Source organism: Schistocerca nitens, chromosome 10 (assembly GCF_023898315.1).
Source record: "Schistocerca nitens isolate TAMUIC-IGC-003100 chromosome 10, iqSchNite1.1, whole genome shotgun sequence".
NCBI lineage: Eukaryota > Metazoa > Arthropoda > Insecta > Orthoptera > Acrididae > Schistocerca > Schistocerca nitens.
The window spans coordinates 129,521,356-129,546,529 of record NC_064623.1 but is presented as its reverse complement, the minus strand read 5'-3'; positions in this window follow the sequence as shown (position 1 = coordinate 129,546,529).

Here is a 25,174-nt window from a genome sequence, read left to right as displayed (position 1 = left end):
AAACGTACATCAGAATTTTGACACTAAACCACGCAGAAATGCGCATCTCTCTTCTAGGAGGTGGATGGTGGATGAACTCCTCGGTGATAGTATCGTATTCACTGACGAATTCGAGACTAAAGGGACTGCACTTCTTCTGGTACTCTCTATGTCCTTCATCGATCCCAACCAGCAAAGTTCCTAAACCGAGAAGCAGTATTCAGGAACTGATTGGAAAATGGTTTGGTAAGCTGCAATTTTAGTAGGCTACTTTAATTCACAATTTGGCAAAGAAATAAAATTTAAATCAGTATTTGGAGATTATCCAGCACATGAAAGGACCAACAGAAATGGGGAAAGACTCATAGATTTTTGTAAACAGTTTAACCTAAAACTAATATCGACATTTTTCAGGAAACTTACAAGAAAGAAAAAAAGGTGGATATCACCTAATACAAATCAAGGTGCGTATCAATTAGACCATGTGGCAGTAACGACTCGTAATTACAAGGAAATCTTGGATGCCAGAGTGAGGAAGTGCCTAAACATAGGCTCAGACCATTATCTGTCTGAAATAAAGACCATGTTCCAACCGAACAAACATAAATCAAAACCAAAAAAGTTTCGAAGAGCAAACATCAAATTTCTCATGCAAAATCAGGACAAATTCTGTGACATATTAAACACAAGAAAAATGGATGATTGGGAAGAAATTAAAGAAGCAATGCTAGAGTAAGCTAAAGAAATAGGACAACAACGAAAAATACCAAGACATATATGGTGGAACGAGCTGTGTGATGAAGCAATTGACAATCGATTAAAGGCATGGAAAAATGGAACAGTAATAAGAAACATGAATACTGGGAAGAGTTTAAAGAAGAAAGGAAAAAGACAGCAAAAATCATCAGACCAGTGAAAAGAAAATATGACAAAGACAGATTAGAAGAAATGGATTCAGACTTTAAAAGGAACAACACTTGAGAGTTCTATAAGATTTTCAAAGAAGTTTTAACAGGATTCCAGTCACCAAGTTTACATTTTAAAGATAAAAATGGAAAAATGGTTTTAAGCAGTAAAAATAACTGCCAAATATTATCTGAATGTGAAACGTCCCCTTTTAACACTTATACACGACTGTGCTTTAACTGACACACAATATTTTTAGCGCAACGCAATCTGACTTTCAGAAATCCCTACAAAAGAATGGCCCTGACTAACATTAACCTATGCATTTCACAAATCGCTTACCTCACAAAAATCTTGGTTAGTCCCACTACTGCAATACAGCCAGCGCCACTACTGCCAGCTACATAAAAGATTCAAACTATGGAAGGCACTAACTACTGATAGGCATAGTTAGCAAATGAAAGATTTTGATAGAGAACAAACAATGTATTTACCTCAATAGTCATAATATACACTCCTGGAAATGGAAAAAAGAACACATTGACACCGGTGTGTCAGACCCACCATACTTGCTCCGGACACTGCGAGAGGGCTGTACAAGCAATGATCACACGCACGGCACAGCGGACACACCAGGAACCGCGGTGTTGGCCGTCGAATGGCGCTAGCTGCGCAGCATTTGTGCACCGCCGCCGTCAGTGTCAGCCAGTTTGCCGTGGCATACGGAGCTCCATCGCAGTCTTTAACACTGGTAGCATGCCGCGACAGCGTGGACGTGAACCGTATGTGCAGTTGACGGACTTTGAGCGAGGGCGTATAGTGGGCATGCGGGAGGCCGGGTGGACGTACCGCCGAATTGCTCAACACGTGGGGCGTGAGGTCTCCACAGTACATCGATGTTGTCGCCAGTGGTCGGCGGAAGGTGCACGTGCCCGTCGACCTGGGACCAGACCGCAGCGACGCACGGATGCACGCCAAGACCGTAGGATCCTACGCAGTGCCGTAGGGGACCGCACCGCCACTTCCCAGCAAATTAGGGACACTGTTGCTCCTGGGGTATCGGCGAGGACCATTCGCAACCGTCTCCATGAAGCTGGGCTACGGTCCCGCACACCGTTAGGCCGTCTTCCGCTCACGCCCCAACATCGTGCAGCCCGCCTCCAGTGGTGTCGCGACAGGCGTGAATGGAGGGACGAATGGAGACGTGTCATCTTCAGCGATGAGAGTCGCTTCTGCCTTGGTGCCAATGATGGTCGTATGCGTGTTTGGCGCCGTGCAGGTGAGCGCCACAATCAGGACTGCATACGACCGAGGCACACAGGGCCAACACCCGGCATCATGGTGTGGGGAGCGATCTCCTACACTGGCCGTACACCACTGGTGATCGTCGAGGGGACACTGAATAGTGCACGGTACATCCAAACCGTCATCAAAACCCATCATTCTACCATTCCTAGACCGGCAAGGGAACTTGCTGTTCCAACAGGACAATGCACGTCCGCATGTATCCCGTGCCACCCAACGTGCTCTAGAAGGTGTAAGTCAACTACCCTGGCCAGCAAGATCTCCGGATCTGTCCCCCATTGAGCATGTTTGGGACTGGATGAAGCGTCGTCTCACGCGGTCTGCACGTCCAGCATGAACGCTGGTCCAACTGAGGTGCCAGGTGGAAATGGCATGGCAAGCCGTTCTACAGGACTACATCCAGCATCTCTACGATCGTCTCCATGGGAGAATAGCAGCCTGCATTGCTGCGAAAGGTGGATATACACTGTACTAGTGCCGACATTGTGCATGCTCTGTTGCCTGTGTCTATGTGCCTGTGGTTCTGTCAGTGTGATCATGTGATGTATCTGACCCCAGGAATGTGTCAATAAAGTTTCCCCTTCCTGGGACAATGAATTCACGGTGTTCTTATTTCAATTTCCAGGAGTGTATATAGCAGTTCATGACAAATTTTAAAACTCCGCCATCTCTCTCCCCACATCCACCACTGCTGGCGGCTCACCTCCAACTGCGCAACGCTACGTGCTGTTCACAGCCAGCTGCCTAACACAACAATGGCGAGTATTACAACAATGCAAAGCAGCCACAGACTGCACACAGCACAGCCAGTGATTTTCATACCGAGGTGGCGTTACCAATAAAAAAACCTAAACAGCCTACTTACATAGCCCCCATGCTACCCACAAAAAATTTTACAAAATTTTTTTGGGCACTGGCCAATACATATTTGTTAAAATTTTTTTCACAATTACAATAACAAAGAAATCAAATGCTTACACTTATTGATACAATGTTGGTCAAAAGCTAAAATTTTCTCACAGTCCATAAAGACAGTCCTGATCGTTGATCACACTAAAATTGCCGTGTTTTTCTCAAAGTCTGAGCAGTAAAAGACAATGCACACAGACGTAGTGGATTTCCATGCAGTCTTGAAGAAGTAGTGTTGTCCTTCCAACGGAAAGACAGTGCTGACTGGACATGCAGACAGGTAATGGGCCACAACAGAGTAAACCCACAGCAGAGTCAGTCGAAGTGTTGAAGACTATCGGTAGGTAGGTCATCACAGAGCAGACCCACTGTAGTCCTGGTAGAGATTACGGTATTGGTGGGCCACCAGAGGTGCAGACCCACTGCAGTCCTTGTAGAAATAATGGTATTGGTGGATCATCAAAGGTGTAGACCCACTGTAGTCCTTGTAGAAATGATGGTATTGTTGGGTCATCAAAGATGCAGACCCACTGTAGTCCTTGTAGAGACGGCCAGCAGCCATCTGTTGCAACTGTGCAGGTGCACAATCACCATCGAAGAGTCTTGTGGACAATATAGCAAGTCCATAAACCACCACTTGTGCACTCACAAAGTTTTTGAAATTGTCCTTAGAACCAGCAATGCTGTTATCCAGTCCCTTGCTGAATTATTAACACACGTGCAAACACTAACAGTCCCTACTTCTCACATAGTGTCCATAAACTATGACCAACAGAAACGTGTGCAGTGAAATGTAACTTACAAGTTACTTAATTTGATGAACTGGTGTCAATTACAATTTTATAACATAAGAATACAATTACAAAGGTACAAAATACATTATTAAAGAACATAACAATACAGATAACATTTGTAGTAATACAGGCTTTACAAAATAATAGAAATAAACATATACATCAGTGTTACAGGAATTATGACATGAGTACATAGATAAAAGATCAGAATAACTTTCGGAATATCAACTTCACACATGAGCATTAAAACAGAACAGAATAAATAATGTCTAAACATCTTTACAAAGAAAATAACATAGTATTTGAAAAATTCTACAACATAAATCTTATTAGCTAAACACATAAAGACAGGAAAAAGACAAATACACAAGGGTACATAAACACATACCAGAATAACACAGGAGGAAAGGACAGGGTTTGTTTTACTGCAGTATCTTGCAAACAAAACATTCTTTACTTCTTGGAGATCTCCCTTCGTTCTTCATTATTTCAAAAAGTGCTATCTATACCTGCTTACTGTACTTTTTTTGTATAACTTCTCAATGCATTTCTTCCAATTCATCGCAACGCAGTCTCTTATATAGTCTACCCCCTCTTAAGCTAACTTAAATTTACTGAGCTCAGATGCTAAACTAAGGGACGAGGCAATACAGCAGCACAAAACAATTAACACAAACAGCAATGAAAAAAAAATGCAGATTTGCGAAGCAAGCAGCGTTATAGAAATTAGCAAAGCAATTGCAATATTACAACTAATATAAAGCAATGCGCAGCAAACAAGAAAAATAAATTCGTAGTAAAACTGGCTTAACAGAGTAATGTAAAGTGAAATTTAGTAGCACTATGCCTGGCAAACAGCAGCAGCAATGCTATAACGTATACCTAAGCATGACAAAGCTCAAGCAAAAAAAATAGTACACTAAAGACAACAATACAGACAAGGGAAATGTCTATTCACATCTTAATGTCTATGTAATTAAAGTGGTGCACCACAAAAACTAATTCTACAAAAATTACCAAGTACTCGAAAAGAAAATTATATATGCAGTTACTGTTATTAGTCCCTTCTTATTGTTCTTTCCATTCCAAGAGCTCCTTTTTTTAAGAATGTGGATTACAAAATTATTATTTAATAGATCTGTTGACAGAATGTGTTCACATTAGCAAATGCATTTTATTTTATAAAAGCAATGCTGCAACACAGCTGGAAACTAGATATCAAATGAAATAAGCAACTATGAAAAACAAAGTATAAAAATATCATTCAATAGTCATGTGACATTTCATAAGTTAGTAGAAATTCTCTCAACTCTCGTAGAAAGACACTTGTCCTAATCAGGTGTGCAGTTGTACGAATATTTCCCATCAATTCATAAGCATTTCAGTAAGTAGCACAAAATACGAGTAATCATATGTTTCCAAGTAATGAGCGTGTCGTATTTGCGATGATTTCTACAAATGAATGTCAATACTGAGGTTAATGGCCTCTTTTTTTTTTTTTTTTTTTTACCTAATGGCTGTTTCTCCAGGTGGCTGGCACAGGTGGCCGCTCAAGACGCATTACGTCAAGGTCACTTACCTTTCTTACCGAAATATTTACGACAACAGTTTCCGCTACAGTGGCAGTCTCGTATAAAAATATTTCACAGGTCAAGAATTTGCGTTACAAATCTGTAGAAACAAAATCCTATTGATATAACAGTGTCCAAAAAGTTTTCGTCGGCATTGTAATACATTCACGCATTTACATACATTTCATAACTCTTAAAGTACGATTCTTGGTTTCCAACAACCTGTTTCACAAACCAGAGTGAGTCCCTAACCACTACTCATTATTCCTTACCTTATTCGTCGACACTTCTTCAATATTTTATGATAACAGATATGTAGCATACTCAAATAACTCATATAGCATCAGCTTATTGATCATAAACATACCGCAACAGCATAATACACACAGTCATCGTAATAATATCATAACACCTCAGTCAACTCTCAAAATCGTCGTAGCTTCCTCCAATAATTTCAAAACCTAAAAAAAAAAATTCTCTGCTCATGTCAAAAGTGTCATCTGCCTCAAACGTACTTAAAAAATCATGATCCCATACCAAATATATCAGTCAAAGCTCTCATAGTATCACAATGGTTCCAAAAAAATATGAACTGTTCACAAAGTACAAACAACATACAATTTCGTATATGTGAAGTTATCCAACTGTGTAATTACGTAAACATCTGTCACTGATGTAGTAAAAAAAAATGTTTCTTTCTCTGTTAAATGATCAGGTAGCTGTGTAATTTATGTGTTAGAGAAATATGGTACCGATGTGTAAAGTTGTATAAGCAAATACCATATTAGCTAGGGCTCCTTGTGCTTGCCAAACACATGGTACACAAAGTAAGCGTGTACCCCCCTGAGGATTAATGTAATTATACCCTCAGGTGTTACAGATTACAGCAATGGAATGAAATGTAGCACGGAAAACTTTCTTTGTAATTCAAAAATCTTTAAAAATAAATTTTTTAAGTATAAGATTAATCACTCAAATACGTGTACTGTAGCGATGAACTGTGCGTCTTGTCGCAACATAATCTCTGTGGAAGTGTCGTAGTTATCGTCCTCCGAAAGCTAAGTTCTGCAGTAGTCAATGAACTTACCTCATGATAAACAAAAGTGAAATGCTTTGCGTATACATATCGTAGTTATTATGCTTATTGGCGTGATGAAGAAAGTACTGTACTGTAACGTTTTGTTGTGCTACGGAAAACCCTTTCTCATTGTAGCTATACCACAAAAGTTACTGCTAAAACATGTTTTACTTTCCAGAATAAAACAGAAAACTGTGCAGATATAAAACAGAAACACTGCAAAAGCAACATTGTGAACTGTCACTCATTAGTAGTGTCGTGATAAAACCATGTAGTTGTCAGATAAACTAACCACTGTGTCGTCTGGTATCTCTCAGAAAGCACTTTAAATTCAGAATGTATTTTCAAGTAAACCAAAATGTTGCATTAAAATCTCATTAGCAGTACCATTATATGTTCTAAGTATGTAAGCCTTATAGTCGTTACGTAATCGTGCAACTAACAAGCAAGAATGTACACACCCAATAACACTGTGACGTCTGTTCACTATAACAATGCATTCGTAATTTCGGTTTAAAAGTGTTCCCTAGGTTCTAGGCTGGATAGTTGACTTCAAAACATTGTTGCATGTTAACAGTTTCACAGTGTGACAAATTGTACTAGTAGCGTGAAGTGAAAAGTTTTATGGCAAAGGCTACGTTAAAAAGCAGATTATCTTTCAATAAACGGTTTTATATGTGAAGTGTGGTGAAATCCTTTACTCTTCATAGTACTCAGAGTTTGAACTTGAATGCAATTGTCATATGGTATACGTCGGTAAAGAATACTGGAATTTTTTCTCAAGGTTAGCTTATGTCATTTTTCTCTGAGCCAGTCAGCGCACGCGGCTGCCTGCTGTGCGAGTCATTGTCTGTTTCTTTGTTGGCGCGCGTCGTTATTAGTGTTAGGAGACCTAACTTATACAAATTCACCTTGCCGAGAAGGCCCTGCCCTGTTTGAAGCTCGCCAGTTCTGATAAAATTCAGGTCTGTCGTTATGATTATATCGTCTGTCGTCATGTCGGTAGGTTCCGTAGTTTCTTCCTTGTCCGTCACGTGGTGGAGAATTTCTCCCTGAATCGTAACTGTGCGCCGAACTGTTGCGTCTGAAGTTATTCTGTCTCCCTTGATAATAATTGTTTTGGTTCCCATATTGTCTGTTTCTATGGTAACCTCTGTCATATTCGTTACTACGGAAATGCGATCTTTCTCTGTAACTACTATTCTGCCAACGGTTGGCATACGGATGGTGTCTGTTTTGGTCACGATTTACGTTGTAAGAATAGCCTTGTCGTGTCCATTTATTGTTTCTGTCGTCACGAAACTGTGACGTATGTGACCTGTAGTGATTGTTTTCCTGTTTTCGCATCCGGCGACTGTCTGTGTCAATTTCTAATCCTTGTAGGAGTCCCTGAAAAGCTTCAATGTCCTCTTTGCAACGTCCTGCCAAAATAATATTTCTTAAATGTTCAGGCAATTTCATTAAGCAAATGCGGATGAGTTCTGAAGGGCTGTATGGGTTTGAAAGATATTGATTCTTATGCAACATGTCTTCAAAATATTTGACAAGACTGGAAAATTCTGATTGTTCAAAGTGTTTCATCATCATGATGCTATGTTTTACTCGGTCTTGTGTAGCTTGAGACCAATATGCTGAGAGGAAGGCATGGTAAAATTCTCCTTCACTATGGCAATCGTGAATGACCGATCGCATTCTTACAGCTGGTTCATTCTCTAAGTAGCCACACATAAATTCTAATCTGTGTTCTAACGACCAGTTGGGAGGAAAACAATGAGAGAATTGATGGAGCCACGCTTGTGGATGAATGTCGTTGGCAGAATTCTTAAATGTTTTGAATTTACGTGTAGTAATGAACAGCTTATAGTCAAAATCATCGTGTCGGCGAGTAGCATATCGGTCATTGTTACGTCGTGTCGGCGGTTCCATCTCAAAATCCAATGCGCCTTGCCAATTTCTTTCATAATTTCCGAAATGACCTGTGTTATTATTTTGCGGCTTTTCCGTATTTCTATGTCCCTCTTCCCGTACTGGAGCGCGAGTGTCCTCTGAAATATGTAATTCTTGTACTACTTGTGCCAACTGATCTTGCACTTCCCGGATTTCTCTTTTTTACTGTGTATTGATTTGATTTTGATTTTGTTTGAATTTTCTGATTTGTTCGTACTCTTCAGTGTCAGTGAAGGCTACAGGTGTTGTGTCATTCAGATCATCATCTACCTTTGTAGATAAGTTAGTGACCTGATCCGAAAGTTCGGCTACTTTCTCCGATAGTGAACACATTTCCTCAGTGTGTTTTTCTGAACCAAGTTTCAGAGTGTCCATTTGTGTTGAAATCGAATCTACTGTGTCCTTCAAGTTTTCCTGAGTTTTTGCAAGTTGCGTAACCGAATCGGTAGATGCAACTGAGTCAAATTTAGCCCACAAGGTCTTATGATTTTCATGAACAATGGTTTGCAGTTCTTTTATGGCTGCTTCGTGATTCTGTAATGCATTTTCATGACGCGAAAAAATAGGTTGAAAATGCTCACAAATTTGAGTTTTTACGTCATTACAGACTTTTTGACATTTCGATTCAATGTTATGTAACTCAGTAGTTAAATCTTCACGCGTTTGTTCAAGTGTGGTGTCTAACTTTTGAAGATTTTGTTCCATTGTGTCTAACTTTTTAAGATTTTGTTCCACTGTGTCTAACTTTTGAAGATTTTGTTCCATTATGTCTAACTTTTGTAGCTTTTGCTGTGTTTGACTCTGATTTTGTTCCATTTGTTTCTGATTTTGTTCAAGCGTTGTGTCTAACTTTTGTAGCCTTTGTCCCATTTGTTGCATTAACTGTAATAACAATGCACTGGTGTCTGAAGCGCGTTCCTCAGTGCTTTTCGGCAGTGAATTTGCACCGGCAACATTCACATTTTGACAAGTGGAAAATGTGTCTTGACTCATTTGAGAAAACGGTGAGAACCCAAATCCTGAATCTACAGTATTTGCGAGATTGTTTCCTGTCATTTCGGATTCCTGAGGCGAGCTGTTGCCGACCGATCGATCGATAATGCTTCCCTGTTCTCTAATTGTTTCACTGTCTACACCATTGTTTGCCGCCCGCTCCATTTCCCTATGCACAATTACCAAATTACTACTTTGAACATCAGTTAATTCATTACTCGGTGGCGCTAACACACTGCTTTCATTTTCACTGTCATTTCTCAGTTTACTTTGGAGCCTAGTATTACGTTTTTCACACGCCATTATTGTCACAATATTTCACACGACAACACAGAAAAGCACAATTTGAAGAGCAAAAATAAGAGAACACATTAACATAACACTGAAAATAATATCTAGTTAATTGCAGCTGCGAAATACTTGGTGCAAATTTACATGCGTGCCACACCTGTTTTACTGTACAACAAAGAAAGACTGCAACTACAAAGGAAATTCTCTCTACAATTACGCGCTAGCAATAAACAAAAGCTACACTAATTACACAAACTACAAGAAAAAAAATCAGAAGATTCCAGTGAGGTATCCTCGGCTAAGGGTCGACATATGAAACGTCCCCTTTTAACACTTATACACGACTGTGCTTTAACTGACACACAATATTTTTAGCGCAACGCAATCTGACTTTCAGAAATCCCTACAAAAGAATGGCCCTGACTAACATTAACCTATGCATTTCACTAATCGCTTACCTCACAAAAATCTTGGTTACTCCCGCTACTGCAATACAGCCAGCGCCACTACTGCCAGCTACATAAAAGATTCAAACTATGGAAGGCACTAACTACTGATAGGCATAGTTAGCAAATGAAAGATTTTGATAGAGAACAAACAATGTATTTAGCTCAATAGTCATAATATATATAGCAGTTCATGACAAATTTTAAAACTCCGCCATCTCTCTCCCCACATCCACCACTGCTGGCGGCTCACCTCCAACTGCGCAACGCTACGCGCTGTTCACAGCCAGCTGCCTAACACTACAATGGCGAGTATTACAACAATGCAAAGCAGCCACAGACTGCACACAGCACAGCCAGTGATTTTCATACCGAGGTGGCGTTACCAATAAAAAAACCTAAACAGCCTACTTACAAATGCATTGAGAAGCTATTAAATTGTGAAGAGCCTACTGACAGGTTACGATTTCAAAAGCCACAAAATGAAAACTCAACATCGGAATCACCTACAGCAAAAGAAACAAAAAAGATTATCAAAGCATTGAAGAATAACAAAGCACCAGGAGAGGATGGGATGGTAGCAGAAATGTGGAAACTAGGGGTCTTATCCATATGACAGAAAATTCACAAAGTAATTAAAGACATTTGGACAAAAGGAAGCATACTCAGTAAATGGAAACAAGCATTGATCCATCCTCTCCATAAAGTAGGAGATAAAACAGACACCAACAACTACAGGGGTATATCCTTGTTACCAGTAACATACAAAATACTGTCTAAAGCACTTTTAAATAGAATAGATGAACAAGCAGGATCTAATATAGGAGATTATCAAGCAGGATTTAGAAAAGGTAGATCATGTGCAGAACAGATCCTTAATTTAAAAACAATTTTGAGAGTGAGGGCTATACAAAATAAAAATACAGTAGTTACTTTCGTAGACTTCAAGAAGGCCTATCTCAGTTGACAGACAAACACTATTCTAGATACTTTATGAATCAGGGATAGACGAAATCACCAGAAGACTTGTTGAACAAACGCTCACAGTTACAACATCAAGGATTAAGTTCCAAGGCGAAATTTCTGAACCATTCAGAATCAGAACAGCAGTTCGACAAGGAGATGGACTATCCCCAATGCTCTTTAACGTGGTTTTAGATAAAATAGTAAAAAACATTGGAAAGCACATTAAAAAACAGAGGCACAAAGGGTATAATCATGGGACAAGAAAAGAACAAATTTGAAGCCTTCACGGATGATATGGTGTTGATAACCTAAAACCGAACAGACGCAACAGTTATGCTTGATCAGTTACATGAGATTGCTGAAAAGACTGGGCTAAAAATATCCCATGAAAAAAGGAGTATATATAACAAAAACATAATAGAGAAAAGTTTCTGAAAACAAAGTGTGGAAAAATTAAAAGAGAGGGAGTGGATCCAAGCCAATGGACTGGATAACACAACAAATAAAGAAAGAATAAAAATGTTAGACCTTGCATGTAAATGAACACAAAACTACTACGAGAAGAAATCAGTATCCATACAAGCGAAGATTAGACATTATAATTCAGTTATTATGACACAAGCAACATGTGGATCAGAGTGCCTAACATGAATAAGAAACGTGAATTAAGAGAACTAGAAAAAAGAGAGAGAAAAATATTAACAAAAATTCTGAGAAAAACAATAAAAAAAAGTCGGATTAAAAGAGAAATGAAGACTTATGAAAAAATGCAGAAAAGACCACAGATACAATGAGGAAGAGATGGCTAAAATTTTATGGACATTTAAAAAGAATGGAAGAAACACGGATTACAAAGAAAATTTTTAATTACGTTAGTAAGCTGAAAAAACTCTAGAATGGATAGAAGCAGTAAAGAAAGATGCCAACAAAATAGGTGTTACAGAACAAATAATACGTGACAGGAATCACTTCAGGATTCTGATAGAAAATGCAAACTATGAAGAAGATGAGGTAAAACCTCGACCCAAGAGAGTGTGGACAGATGAGCAGAGACGAACAGTTGGAGAGAAAATGAATAAGTACTGGGAAGAGAGGATGAAAAAGAGACACCATATGTCTTAAGTTGTATGCGGTCCATAGCTGGTCAAATTCATAAACAAAAAATATTAAATTTAATTATTTGGACACATAGTGTGACGTTTATGTGTAAAGCAAGGTGTGATGTTTATATCTAACTAAGAACAGTTTTATCGAGTGGTGTGTTGAGTGCGTTTCTGATTACGTGTGTATGTATGTTTACCTGACCCTGTTTTAAACAATCTCTCTACTAGTAAGAAAGCAATACCAGTAAACACAAACTAATTAAAACCTGTGCGTGATAATTACACATTAGAGGTAAGTACATTCAAGTACAAAAGTGGTCAATAAACCATAAACTGCGTGAAATACATTTCTTACCTCGTATTGGTGTCGCCTTGGATAGCGCGTTGTTCTCCTCTCAGCTCTACTAAACTAACTACAGTTCCAAAAGCCAAAGTGCAAGATATTTGACTGAGACACATTTAGAATTTGTTTAAATAAAGACTTGGAATTGGGATGTGGAACATGACTGAGTAGAATTACTGTAATATCTTATTTCAGAATCTTACTATATTGTGAAACTGACTTGAAATTGTTAAGCCATATCATAAAAATTACATTTACGCAAAGAAATAAACTTTACAAAAAATACAATAAAAAAAGTTGAGGTTACATACAAAACGGGTCTCATTCAAATTCTTTCTACACCAAAAGCGCACAAATACATGAATACTGATTACCTTATTGTAGATCGATGTAACGATATACAGAAAGGTTCTTCATCAAAATTTCATAATATTGGAAGCATTTCCTTAATTAACTTTAGTCCAAATCTTCATCCTTTCATAAATCATTAATACACAACACTGAATTATTACACTGAATATTTAACACTAAGCGACTGCCCACTCCGAAGCATCGAAACAAACACTGCTAGGCTCTCGCGCGCTACACCTGTTACACCCGAGCAACAACTGCCTATTACTGTGCAACCCAACATACGCTTTTTTTACACATACTCTGCCCCAGCGATAGATGCCTCGCAGCGTTCTTTCACATGTACATCTTTGTAACCGATATATCCTTTATGCTCTTGGATAATATGCTAAAATTTACAATTTTCGTTATTTATATGAGAAAATGAACAGCTTACATCAGGACGTTGATTTGATTAAGAATTTCACGACGTTCAGTCAAAGGAACAGTAACTCACTGCCAGTTCAATATGTTTATAACTATCGACAAGTAAAGAAAAAACGTATAGAGTTTTCCTGAAAATGTATGGCTGTCGTGATTTGCGAAATTCTTCATTCACGCAATCCGGTAAGGTACCCAGAACTACTTTGCACCTCAACGCTTCGAGCTGCAGACACAGTGGCAGGCCCCATATGGCAGTAAACCCGCGTAGCGGTGAGATACTGCTAATGTAGCTAGTACGGTAGTGGGAGGCGCAGATTTTTTGAATATCACAGGATTTACACTTGTCCTACAAAAATTGTGAGGAGGAGTGAAAGCGTCCCTTCATACATGTTCGTCTCACGAAGCTCGATCGCTAATCACTTGATGATCACTATGAGCTCTTACGTACGGCATCTTCGCACAGATACATAGGCACAAAATAGGCTCGTAAAACTTCTCTTGCGATTTTCTCGGAATTGCCAGAGTAGTACACCTTATTACTTGCACACCATGTTCTTTTAATGGCCTGGTGATTTGAAGTAAATCCGTGATCCCAACACCGTGACTTCCCTTGTCAGTAGAAGACAACAGATCACAGGCGGCTGCTATGTAAGAGCACAGTAGCCCCTGGACGCCTTGCGGATTAATTGGTCATTTTTCTCTGGATGCTTTCAAACGTAATATACATATGGTAATCTGAAACAAACGGCACGTAGTCTACCGCGATGTGCTACATTGCTCCCCTAGACTAGGTGAAACTTGGCATCAGGGTTCAGGGTTGTGAGCACAGCTTCACTTGCACACGTTTTAAGTAGCTCCTGCGCATGCGGTACTTGCGTGACGTAATCGCCGTACAGGGAAAATACATAGGGATTTGATAAACAATGTGCAGGGTCCATGGTGTGCACTGATAACCTTTACCACTCAGCTACAAGTTTATGTCATGCCACCAACTGGTAGCACACTGCAGCCGACTTTTGTCTATGTTCGGTTGGCATAAATCCCGCTAGGCGGTAGCATTCATTCACTATATAGTAAAATTGGATCGACTGGATCGGACACATCAGTATATGTTGTAGTTATATAGTACTTTAAGTTTTGGGTTTTGTCTTAGGGTAATCCATTTGAGGCACTGGGAACCATAAAGTGCATTATCGTCGACTGTGAGACTGTAGCATTTATTGATGCTTCTGGCATCTTGACCTTACGGTGCGTCAGGTTTACCTGTACTCTAGGTCCACGTTGTATGTTTATCTGAACATTCATGAAAAGCTGTCTCGCTGGTTTCTCTAATATCACTTAAAAATGGCAAGTCGAAGAGGGTATGCTTTTGTCCCTTATGGCTCTCAAAAAATGGTTCAAATGGCTCTGAGCACTATGGAACTTACACTCCTGGAAATTGAAATAAGAACACCGTGAATTCATTGTCCCAGGAAGGGGAAACTTTATTGACACATTCCTGGGGTCAGATACATCACATGATCACACTGACAGAACCACAGGCACATAGACACAGGCAACAGAGCATGAACAATGTCGGCACTAGTACAGTGTATATCCACCTTTCGCAGCAATGCAGGCTGCTATTCTCCCATGGAGACGATCGTAGAGATGCTGGATGTAGTCCTGTGGAACGGCTTGCCATGCCATTTCCACCTGGCGCCTCAGTTGGACCAGCGTTCGTGCTGGACGTGCAGACCGCGTGAGACGACGCTTCATCCAGTCCCAAACATGCTCAATGGGGGACAGATCCGGAGATCTTGCTGGCCAGGGTAGTTGACTTACACCTTCTAGAGCACGTTGGGTGGCACGGGATACATGCGGACGTGCATTGTCCTGTTGGAACAGCAAGTTCCCTTGCCGGTCTAGGAATGGTAGAACGATGGGTTCGATGACGGTTTGGATGTACCATGCACTATTCAGTGTCCCCTCGACGATCACCAGTGGTGTACGGCCAGTGTAGGAGATCGCTCCCCACACCATGATGCCGGGTGTTGGCCCTGTGTGCCTCGGTCGTATGCAGTCCTGATTGTGGCGCTCACCTGCACGGCGCCAAACACGCATACGACCATCATTGGCACCAAGGCAGAAGCGACTCTCATCGCTGAAGACGACACGTCTCCATTCGTCCCTCCATTCACGCCTGTCGCGACACCACTGGAGGCGGGCTGCACGATGTTGGGGCGTGAGCGGAAGACGGCCTAACGGTGTGCGGGACCGTAGCCCAGCTTCATGGAGACGGTTGCGAATGGTCCTCGCCGATACCCCATGAGCAACAGTGTCCCTAATTTGCTGGGAAGTGGCGGTGCGGTCCCCTACGGCACTGCGTAGGATCCTACGGTCTTGGCGTGCATCCGTGCGTCGCTGCGGTCCGGTCCCAGGTCGACGGGCACGTGCACCTTCCGCCGACCACTGGCGACAACATCGATGTACTGTGGAGACCTCACGCCCCACGTGTTGAGCAATTCGGCGGTACGTCCACCCGGCCTCCCGCATGCCCACTATACGCCCTCGCTCAAAGTCCGTCAACTGCACATACGGTTCACGTCCACGCTGTCGCGGCATGCTACCAGTGTTAAAGACTGCGATGGAGCTCCGTATGCCACGGCAAACTGGCTGACACTGACGGCGGCGGTGCACAAATGCTGCGCAGCTAGCGCCATTCGACGGCCAACACCGCGGTTCCTGGTGTGTCCGCTGTGCCGTGCGTGTGATCATTGCTTGTACAGCCCACTCGCAGTGTCCGGAGCAAGTATGGTGGGTCTGACACACCGGTGTCAATGTGTTCTTTTTTCCATTTCCAGGAGTGTAACATCTATGGTCATCAGTCCCCTAGAACTTAGAACTACTTAAACCTAACTAACCTAAGGACATCACACAACACCCAGCCATCACGAGGCAGAGAAAATCCCTGACCCCGCCGGGAATCGAACCCGGGAACCCGGGCGTGGGAAGCGAGAACGCTACCGCACGACCACGAGATGCGGGCTATGGCTCTCAGCACCTCATTTGCATTCTTGTCATGTGACCTTGTTAGTAGATAGTACTACTTAAGTTTAATAATTGCCGCAAACAGCTGTTTGGAGTTGGTTGTCTTCTGTGCAGGTATCGGCTTTCCTGTGGAGTGTCAACGTGAACTCAGCTGAACCTGAAGTAAGCGCTAACAGAAAGGAATACCAGGCAAATTGAGGCATAAAGAAACTAGGGCATTCCAGACCATATCCGTTTTCTGAGAAGAAACCATATAAGCGTGACTACAAGCGAACATTTAACAAAGAGGTGTATAATAAGTGTTAGTAGTTGTGAGAATGCCTGATTTAGAGCCGAGAAGTTAATTCGTTAATTAATACATGAAAATGTTCACATGTGTGTGAAGTCTTACGGGACCAAACTGTTGAGGTCATCGGTCCCTAAGCCTACACACTAGTGAACCTAACTTAAACCAACTTAGATTAAGGACAACACACACGCCCGAGGGAGGACTCGAACCTCCAACGGGGGCAGCGCCACGTACCGTGGCAAGACGCCGTAGACCGCGCGGCTACACCGCGCGGTAATTAGTACATGAATTAGGAATGTTGAACATTTGTCCCCAAAAATTAAAAGCACGAAACCTCCCACTTACCCAAAAAATGAGAAACGGAGAGTAGCGAAACGTTAAACATTATTTCGTTGTTGCCATAAACTGTACTGAATTATGTGCGAAACAACAAAATTCCACAAAACCAATTCTTCCTTTCTTCACAGAAGTTATGCATAAAATAATAATAATAATAATAATAATAATTATTATTATTATTATTTATTATTACTACTGACAGCAGCTGAAGTTGTATAAGTATGCTGATAAGCATATCTGGTATATACCAGATGGTATTAATTTCGCGCTCGCTATTTATCTGAATTTAAAAATTTGTGAACACCCAAAATTTATACATACGATCCCCCACTGCAACAGATTTCCGTGGTTGAGGGTACACGGCAAGTTATCGACTTCCAACGGTCTCCCCTAGTATTGATTTTACTTGATCGTCCCATTTCATATCGCTTGTTGGTATTATTTCTACGTGCTTATACGATGCGACGTGCTCAAAATGTTTTATGAATAAAACTGTCTAGACTGCTCAAGGTGGCGCTTCTGGTGAAGAGGCACAAAGATAAGATGACGTTTAGAACTTTTTTCATACCAGAATAGCTTTTATTAAAATGTGAGTTTTACCACTTTACCATACATGTATCTGGGTATGAATTTTTTTATCACATAGCAAAATAAAAGTAGTGGCTTCAGCCCTTGTCAAAGTTTGCGTCTAAGCGGCGCCTCCTGGTTTATGCAAAGGTTTTGTTTTTGAAACCCATAAAAATATGAATTAGGGTGAATTTGAAGGCCAACACGATGGAGTTTTGTAAAATACATCGAAAAATACAGCTATTTGAAAACCTTGTCAAATCCTTTTTCTAAGTTCGAATGTTTAAAAAAAGCATTTAAAATTGGAATAAAGGAAAACGCTCACTGTGAGGTCCCCAAAATTTAAATATCTTTCATTTAAGAAAAAAATCGTATAAATCGGTTAATCTGTCAAAGCTCCAGATCGTACCCCAATCTGAAATATACGGTTTCGAGAAAAACGCGTTTAAAGTGTGAAGGAACAACAAAAAGCTGTTTCAAAACTTACGGTTAATCTTCGATCCCGGTACCAAAGAGACATCTTAGCTCTTCCTCAGACATGTTCTGGATCTGCATTTGGCGGTTTATTTTTTCAAACTGGGCTCTTATCACAAAATGAGACTTTCCTCGCTGCACGGTGGTGACGCATTAGACATGAGATAAATCCACGAAGTGTTTGCTGTTCGTCCCTATGACAATTCCCAGCGCGTTCGCGGCGTTCAGAGTAGATGAATAATAACCTTTGTCAGTATGCCTGGAGCTGTATCCTCGTTCGACAGAAATTCGGGTACTGGTCGAATGTTTTCTTGAACTAATTCGTCTAGAGCCTACAGATGCCTAAATTTCGATCGGTACAATGTAACTTCTACTTTTACAATCAAAAAATTCAATTGCAGCCATAATATACAGGGTGACAATTGTTGAACTATACGAAAAAAAACGTAAATTAGTTATAAACTACGGCGTGCACACACTTTATTCAACATGTAAACATCACTACAGATTTTCGAATTCAGGTTATGGCATGTTCGATATGCCAGCAGTCATTCGCAAACGAATAACAGAAGGCTGCATGACCCTCTGAAGTGTCGGAACATCGATGCTGTCGATGACCTCCCGAGTGGCTGTTTTCCGCTCAGCACAGAATATGGTGGCCAAGCGAGGCCCATGCGAGGTGCCTCTGTGAATAACAGAGTCAGAATGTGGTCCCCAAAGTGCTCCTCCAGGACATCAAACACACTCCTACTTCGATGAGGTGGAGCCACACCTTGTCGAAATCAGGGTCACTTTGGAGCATGGGGATGAAATCATCTTCCAAAACCTTCACGTAACTTTCGGTAGTCACCGTGACATCAAGGAATATCGCACCGATTATTCCGTGAGTGGACAATGTGTTGTGGACTGACAAGACAGCCAGTCCACAGTGACGGGTAACAGAAAGGCACGCGCTTAAACTCACGCAGGATGGCGTGAGGTCTGAAACAGGATACGTAATGAATGCTACAAAGAAAAGTACGTAGCTTCTGGAATACTTAACTTTAATCCATCATTTGTATACATCGTTCTTGATGAGACATGCTTCATACGATAATTATCAATTGCTATGGCGCCCTGCTAGGTCGTAGCCATTGACTTAGCTGAAGGCTATTCTATCTGCTCTGCAAATGAGCGAGGCTTCGTCAGTGTGCATCGCTAGCTAAGTCGTCCGTAGAACTGGGGCGAGTGCTAGTCCGTCTCTCGAGACCTGCCGTGTGGTGGCGCTCGGTCTGCGATCACTGCCAGTGGCGACACGCGGGTCCGACATGTACTAATGGACCGCGGCCGATTTAAAGCTACCACCTAGCAAGTGTGGTGTCTGGCGGTGACGCCACACAATGCACACGACACAGTCACTCGTTGAGTGTGAAGAGATTTCTAGATCTTGAAACGCGGATTCTCTTTCCCTCGAATGCGCCAATTTTGCTTATTGACGAACCCAGAGAAATGAAGCAGGGCTGCATTGCTAAACCATATCACGCATGCGCATACTAATTTCCATCACGATCCGCGGCCAACCGTGCAGTTCGAACGTCATAACGCAAACCGTTCAGGAATTATCACAATTTTATTAAATTTAGTTCAATAACTGTCACCCTGTATATACTTCAGGGATATAAGTTACGTAAAACATAGTTGATATACTCATTGTCGGTCTCGACCAGAACTTTTCCTTTAATTACGATATCGTTTCTGGCCACAGTCGTGATCAGATACGTAATTAACATTAAAGGAACGTAAAAGTGAGAGATTCTTGTTATCGATTACTAAGATACAAAACAAGAATATTTGTTGTCCGTTTTTACATAGTGTATACCAACGTACGATTTCAATGAAGCGCCTAAGGGGGCGGCCAGTTGACAGTGGTTACCTCGTTATGGATATGGCCGAAACTACTTTACAAACATTGTTATATATTACGTGATCTAGACACCTTTAACTCCAAATACCAACATCGATCACAGACTGCCGGTCGAAGTGGCCGTGCGGTTAAAGGCGCTGCAGTCTGGAACCGCGAGACCGCTACGGTCGCAGGTTCGAATCCTGCCTCGGGCATGGATGTTTGTGATGTCCTTAGGTTAGTTAGGTATAACTAGTTCTAAGTTCTAGGGGACTAATGACCTCAGCAGTTGAGTCCCATTGTGCTCAGAGCCATTTTTTGATCACAGACTCATCCAGGAAATTTATTTCCTTTATTAATAAGTGCAGAAGATGTTGACCATTAGTCTTGTAACCTCTTTGTTACCGTATTTACTTCACAATTATCCATATTTAAAGTCAGTTAACATTTATTGCACTATGTGATATTATTGTCAGCATTTCCTTGCCATCGTCGAACTACGATACTTTGCTGAACGCGACAGCTTCATTGGCGAACATTGTAACAGCAGTGCAGATCCTACTTAATAAATCTTTTACATATACTGTCAAAGGGGCCATCAGACCTGTTAACCACAGATCTTGGTATGTTGTAGAGACACGTCTCCTGGGAATCTGGTTAGCGGCTTATCATGTGATGACCACTAGATTCCTAGAAAATCGATGTTGTAGTTTTATGCGTACCTCCCATATCCGTGACGTTATGTACGTATGGCTGACTAACTACAGTGAGAACTTCTAGCAGGACTGACGCCCGGACTTCACGGCAACACGGCCCCACGGTGCATGATCCGTCCATGACAGAACCTTGCGGACATAGCGACTGACGGCTTCCCAGCTGCCGGTGCGGCAGGCGTCGGCAGCTGACCTCACAGCGACGCGGCTCCGTGGGCGTGCCCGTACTGGGGGGCCGAGCAGCGACGAGTTCATCTCAACCACAGGGCATCCTGGCTCCAACAGAGCACTGGTGGCCTAAGGTTCCCGAGTGTGATCAGCGGCGCGCGTTGCATTATCGGAGAATCTACACAGCAGCAGCCAGGCGGAGGGATCCGCAGGGCTGGGCAGCGACATTCAATAAATAACTGTAAAACTCCACGCCGTCTCAGTCTTTGGCGGAGCCACTGTGCCTGCTGTAACAAGTGGTGCCGAAGTCGTAACTCAGGGTAGGCTGTGTTGAGAAATAATTCTTAAAGATAAATTTGATACCTTGCACCGTTTCGGAGTCGATTGGCACTGAAGTTAGCCAATAACGCAATTGCGCGCACAGATTCAAACAGCCCGCTAGATGGAGTTGCTGCCAGTTGTTGTCATACGGGAGACGACATCGCAGAAGACAGCTCAGCCTTTGCCTCGGGTTCGACCCCCACTACCGTCCCGTGTCCAATTTTCCCATCACGCTCTTGTTCTGTTTTACGAAACTAAATGAAGATCACGTGTGGCGGCAACATCTCTGGCGGGTCGTTTTAATTTGCAAACGTAACGTCCTGATCTGTTGTTTGGTGAATTTCAAAGCTAATTTACTTGGGAAAGGCGCAACGTATCGAATGTTTGTCTTAATAATTTCTCTCGAGCATGCTTGCCTGCAACACGTTTACTAGCTCTCCAGATCGTTTCTGACCACCTTGTTCATGATCCAACTAAGTGAGCGAAGTGCAGGAACCAAGTTCCTCGACTACGACGCTGGCGGTCCAGGTTCAAACCCTGTCCGTTTACCATTCTTTGTTTTTCAGTTTCATTGTACAGAATATCGTTAAATAGTATACGTAATGCACAGTTATTCAAAAGTAGTCATTTTCGCCGTATTAATTTCATTACTAAATCAATCATTACAGCTAGCTGACTCCAAATGTGTCTTCCGTTTATTATAGAACAGATTACGTTTTTTTTGCTTATGAGTCAAGTCGTCAACTCATTTTTGAACAATCCGACAAAATCGAGGGATGGTTCTCGCAAACATGGAAAACGTAAGGTAAGTGCTGTGAAGGAATGGCTAATCTTCTTGAAATAGCTTTTCGGTCCTTGTTCCACAAGCAATATATTGGACGTCGATTGGTACTGGTAGCTGGTTTGAATCAGTGTTAATTACATAATTGATGTAGGCAGAAATCAAACCTGCATTTGGATCGGACTTCCATAACTCTTGTGGGGAAAGGTGTGCAGTATACTGCCGCATCCATTTTCAATAATTTACCACTAGAATTCAAAAATCTTATCAGTAATCCACGCGCTTTCAAATCGAAACTGAAGAGTTTCCTCTTGGGTCACTCCTATTCTGTCGAGGAGTACCTTGAAAAATTAAGCTGATTCCTGTTGTATTCTTGATTGCGCTTACTCAGACTTATGGCTTGACTTTTTACGGGTTAACAAACATTTTATCTGTTATTACCTTTATGTTGTAATATCATCTACTGACACGTTCCATAAACTTGAGATTTGCTCCTGAATTTGGTCCTACGGAACATGACAAGTAAATTAAATTGCTACACCAAGAAGAAATGCGGATGATAAACGGGTATTCATTGGACAAATATATTATACTAGAACTGACATGTGATTACATTTTCACGAAATTTGGGTGCATAGATCCTGAGAAATCAGTACCCAGATCAACCACCTCTGGCCGTAACAACGGCCTTGATACGCCTGGGCATTGAATCAAACACAGCTTGGATTGCATGTACAGGTACAGGTGCCCATGCAGCTTCAACATGATACCACAGTTCATCAAGAGTAGTGACTGGCGTATAGTGACGAGCCAATTGCTCGGCCACCATTGACCAGACGTTTTCAATTGGTGAGAGATATGGATAATGTGCTAGCCAGGGCAGCAGTCGAAAATTTTCTGTATCCGGAAAGGCCCGTACAGGACCTGAAACATGCGGTCGTGCATTATCCTGCTGAAATGTAGGGTTTCGCAGGGACCGAGAGGTGTAACCAATGGCACCCAATACCATCACGCCCGATGATACGCCAGTATGGCGATGACGAATACACGCTTCCAATGTGCGTTCACCGCGATGTCGCCAAACACGGATGCGACTATCATGATGCTGTAAACAGAACCTGGATTCATCCGAAAAAATGACGTTTTGCCATTCGTGACACCCAGGGTCATCGTTGAGTACACCATCGCAGGCGCTCCTGTCTGTGATGCAGCGTCAAGGGTAACCGCAGCCATGGTCTCCAAGCTGATAGTCCATGCTGCTGCAAACGTCGTCGAACTGTTCGTGCAGATGTTGTTGTCTTGCAAACGTCCGCATCTGTTGACTCAGGTATCGAGACGTGGCTGCACCATCCGTTACAGCCATGCAGATAAGATGCCTGTCATCTCGACTGTTAGGGATAGGATAGACAAATGTAATGTATTGCGAATACACAGAAATAAGGCTCCTTTATTGTATGATTATATGATAGCGGAACAAACAGTGGTAGCAGTTACTTCTTTAAAATATCTGGGAGTATGCGTGCGGAACGATTTGAAGTGGAATGATCATATAAAATTACTTGTTGGTAAGGCGGGCACCAGGTTGAGATTCGTTAGGAGAGTCCTTAGAAAATGTAGTCCATCAACAAAGGAGGTGGCTTACAAAACACTCGTTCGACCTATACTTGAGTATTGCTCATCAGTGTGGGATCCGTATCAGATCGGGCTGACGGAGGAGATAGAGAAGATCCAAAGAAGAGCGGCGCGTTTCGTCACAGGGTTATTTGGTAACCGTGATAGCGTTACGGGGATGTTTAGCAAACTCAAGTGGCAGACTCTGCAAGAGAGGCGCTCTGCATCGCGGTGTAGCTTGCTCGCCAGGTTTCGAGAGGGTGCGTTACTGGATGAGGTATCGAATATATTGCTTCCCCCTACTTATACCTCCCAAGGAGATCACGAATGTAAAATTAGAGAGATTCGGGCGCGCACGGAGGCTTTCAGACAGTCGTTTTTCCCACGAACCATACGCGACTGGAAAGGGAAAGGGAGGTAATGACAGTGGCACGTAAAGTGCCCTCCACCACACACCGTTGGGTGGCTTACGGAGTATAAATGTAGATGTAGATGTAGTGATACGAGGCCTTTGGGATCCAGCACGCCGTTCCGTATTACCCTCCTAAACCCACCGATTCCATATTCTGCTAACAGTCATTGGATCTTGACCAACGCGAGCAGCAATGTCGTGATACGAGAAACCGCAATTGCGATAGGTTACAATCCGACCTTTATCAAAGGCGGAAACGTGATGGTACGCAACAAATTTCGCAGTTTTTCAAGCGAAAATGGCCGAGAAAGGGATGAATTGCATTACTTAGTGAACACCCCCTTGTATTTGGACTGACAGAGAAAAATGTTACTATTGCAGCCTTCGAACTCAAACACATCAACACATCTGTATAACGTGGGCGAAACAATGTTGCCATTCAAAAACAGACGTCCGAGGTTCGTTGCAGAGTAAGTAAAAAACAGATCCTTTCTTTGACCAGCGTTAAAAGAGCTGAGAACTTTACCGCTTTCGTTAGTTGCAAAGTGGCAGGAGCATATCTGCTACCGCTTGTTATCTTCGAGGGAAAAAGACACACGTCGGAGATGACTGTTAACTTGGCCAGTAGACCTATTTCATCCATGAGTAAAACTGATGGGTAAATGAAGAACTATTTTGAATTGGATGAGAGTCTTTAAGAAAGTAGAGTGCCAGAAAAATTACTTCCTATTTTGGATGGGCACCTCTCACAATTTTCACTTGCAGCGTTGGCATTTTTCCAGGAGAGTAAGATCCAAATGTTCTGATACACACTACCCATGTACTACAGCCCTTAGATAGATCTATTTTCAAGACACAATACTCTGAGACAACGTTGATTTCAGTCGCATTTTCGGCGAAGTATGGATGTAAACTGCGTCATATTGGCTGTAAGTGGATTTTCCTGTCCAGGGATGTGAGAAGCAAACCGACAATCCCATTTGTATCTGCGTCAGGATGCAACTGAGGATTGTCGGTTTGCTCCTTGTGGAGCCCTTATGTAACCACTGAAAACAACCACAGAATATGGCGCAACAGCGGTAAGCCGCCAACAGCTACCCAAGTATTCTCCACTCGGGTCGTCCTTCCTTCACAACAGAAGCAGTCTGTAAGGCAAATCTCGCCACATATCTCCAGGAACGT